This window comes from Hibiscus syriacus, unplaced genomic scaffold (assembly GCF_006381635.1).
Source record: "Hibiscus syriacus cultivar Baekdansim isolate YM2019G1 unplaced genomic scaffold, ASM638163v2 tig00003454_pilon, whole genome shotgun sequence".
Classification (NCBI taxonomy): Eukaryota; Viridiplantae; Streptophyta; class Magnoliopsida; order Malvales; family Malvaceae; genus Hibiscus; species Hibiscus syriacus.
The window spans coordinates 1,830,727-1,834,486 of NW_024061972.1; positions in this window are offsets into that span (position 1 = coordinate 1,830,727).

Below are 3,760 nucleotides of genomic sequence, written 5' to 3' on the forward strand. Positions count from 1 at the left end.
GCTTGGCTGCAACAAAGATAAGAAAAGGAATATGATTAATAACGGAGGAATAAGTGAAATAATAAAGATAAGAAATGAATAGAAATAAAGAGAAGATAGAGATGGCTGCGAAATTATGGAATTGATGATGGTCTTGATGAAGGATGTGGATGATGGATGATGATGAAATGGCAATGGTGGTGATTTTGTATCTCAAACATGCCAAAGAGGAAACTATACTATGAAGCACAATCCCAGTCTTTACAAACTTGCTTGAGGGGTGGTGATAGTGTCTTCTACCCATTAGATATCAATCTAGGAATTTTGGAATCAGGATGGAAGGAATGATGCAACAAGTATAGGAACTATACTTGTTTAATCGATAAAGTTCACAAAGAACTTTGAAGATAAATAACTCACAATAGTAATTTTTATATATGAGATGAGATGAGTACAAATGAAGGCAAGCCACTCTATTTATAGGAAATGAGAGGGCTTGGACGAATGGTTACATAGCTATTCGGTTGATACATGGCTTTTGATGAAAGTACATAATGCATAAAATGAATGAAGAAGTCTTTTGGGCTTGTGATGGTTCGGCTAACCCTTCATGAAGGGGCTTGATGATTCGACAATGATGAGGGAACATCTCCCTTGGCCGAATGGTGTTGTGTATTCTCATGTTGGCGCCAAAAGCTCTCATGTGAATGGCATGTGTGTGGCCAAATAGGCACGGAGCTTTATATCTTGTTCCTTGGTGATTTAAACCTCCAATTATTACAATGTCTTTATCAACATACTCCTGGATGTAAAGGCATATTCATAGGCAACATCATTCATGAAAGGTCACAATTTTTGAGAAAGGTGTCCCTTCATGTTTGAGCTACTTATGGTGTGAATGGGCTAAAGGTGAGTTGGCCATAGGTGACTTGTAGCATGGTGAACATTATGGTAGCTCCTTGTGAAAAGGTACCTCTTGAGTTGGCAACTATTCATGAAAAGGTACGATTTCACAAATTTTGACTTAAGACATATTTGAAGTGTCCTAAGTGGTGATGATGATGGTGCAACTGCCCAGCTAAAATGAGGTCATCTTGTAGCTCAAATCTTCAGTTCAATCCAGCTATGAGCTCACGGCGTCAAAATAACTTTTCACCAATTTGCTCCTTATGCTCTCCTAATCGTTCTCATGTAAATATCCTTGTTGTTGCATGCTCCATTTAGCTCCAATGTAGCTCCCAAGTGTTGGTCGAATGTGCCTACATGCATAACATAAAGAAATAACTAAGTATATATAAACTTATATAATGTATAATATAAGTATGTGAACTATAGTATATTATGATAACTTATATCTCACATATTAATGGATAAGTTATCATCATAATAATTATAGATATAATATATGTAGATGAAAATAACTATATTAAAATATTTGAGATAAGCATATATATATGTAAAGTTAGAAAGTCTCTCCCCTTGTAAGGGTGGATCATCCATGATGGTGAATTGGATCACATCACTTTATCCTCCACCTCTTTTAATAAATATGGGCCAACAATATTTTGATCTTTTAACTCGTACCAATTTAATGGTGTTTGACATTTTCTCCCTTATAAAGCTTCGTATGGAGCCATCTTGATGCTCGATTGATAACTGTTGTTATAGGCAAATTCTGCTAAAGACAAATACTTTTCCCATGACCCCTTGAATTCAATCACGCAAGCTCTCAGCATATCTTCTAATATTTGAATAGTACACTCTGACTGACCATCAGTTTGTGGATGAAATGACGTACTGAAATTTAATCAAGTACCTAAAGCTTTATACAAATAATACCAAAATCTTGAAGTGAACCTTGGATCCCTATCGGATATGATTGATACTAAAACTCCATATAATCGAACTATCTCCTTAATATATAACTCTGCATATTTATCCAAGGCATAGTTCATTCGTACTGGAATGAAATGTGACAATTTAGTTAACCGATCAACTATCACCCAAACGGAATCCTTCTTATTGGATGTCAAAGGTAAACCTGTAACAAAATTCATAGTGACTATCTCCCACTTCCACTCTGGAATAGAAATTTGTTGTAACAATCCTAAAGGCACTTGATGTTCAGCCTTCACTTGTTGACACATCAGACATGTATCAACAAACTCAGAAATGGCTCTTTTCATACCCGACCACCAAAATTGACTTTTTACATCCTGATACATCTTGCTCCTGCCTGGATGAATAGTCAGTTGACTATAATGTGCATCATAAAGAATATATTTCTTCAACTCGTCATTATGAGGAATGCAAATTCTTCCTCGATAATACAAACATCCATCAGACTTGACTTTAAAGTCTTTGGTCTCACCTTTTTCCACCAGTGAAATCTTTTCCAAACATCTGCCATCTTTCATTTGTAGCTCTATTATCTGATCTAGAAGCATCGTCTTTATTTTTAACATAGCCAACAGTGCGCCATTTTCCTTCAACAATAGTCACACATCCATAGCTCGCAAAGCTGCAAATGTTTTCCGACTAAGTGCATTTGCTACAACATTTTCTTTCTCTGGATGATACTTAATGATCAAATCATAGTCCTTTAAAAGTTATATCCATCTTCTTTGTCTCAAATTTAGCTCTTTTTGAGTCAACATATACTTCAAACTCTAATGATCAGTGTAGATGTGACATCGTTCACCATACAAATAATGACGCCAAATCTTTAAAGCAAAAACTACCACTGCTAACTCAAGATCATGAGTGGAATAATTCATCTCGTGTGTCTTTAATTGTCGAGGAGCATAGGCTACCACCTTACCTTCTTGCATAAGTACACAACCCAAACCATTATGAGATGCATCACTATACACCACATACTCATTGCCAGATTTCTGTTGTACCAGCACTGGTGCTTCTGTTAAAATCTACTTTAGAGCTTCAAAATTCTCTTGACATTTCTTAATCCAAGCAAATGAATCATCCTATCTCAAAAGCTTGATCAAAGGAGAAGCAATCATCAAAACGTTTTTCACAAACCTTCGATAATAACCAGCAAGTCCCAAAAAACTTCGGACCTCTGTAACATTCTTTGGAGGTTTCCACTCCACTATTGCTTGAAATTTCTTTAGATCCACTCTCATTCCTTTTGTGGAGACAACATGACCAAGAAAAACAACTTCTGACAGCCAAAACTCACAATTTGATAGTTTGACATATAACTTTTTATCCTTAAATATATTGAGCACAGTACGAAGATGAGCATCATGTTCTATCTTTGTCTTCGAGTATACTAGAATGTCATCAATAAATACCGCCACAAACTAATCCAAGTAAGGTTGAAATACTTGATTCATCAAATCCATGAATGCTTCTAGAGCATTTGTCAATCCAAACGGCATTACTACGAACTCGTAGTGTCCATATCGTGTTCTGAAAGCTACCTTTGAAATATCTTCCTCTTTAATCTTTAACTGGTGATATCCCGAATGAAGATAATTAGAGAAAACTACTGCTCCCTTAAGCTGATCAAACAAGTCATCAATCCTCAGAAGAGGATATTTGTTCTTGATAGTCACCTTGTTCAACTATCGATAATCTATGCACAAACGCATTGATCCATCTTTCTTTTTCACAAACAACACCGGTGCACCCCAAGGTGAAATACTCGGTCTTATAATTCTTCTATCTAGCCGTTCTTGCAATTGGGCCTTTAATTTCCTTAGTTCTATTGGGGCCATTCGATATTGAGCCATCGAAATAGGCGATGTACCAGGAAATA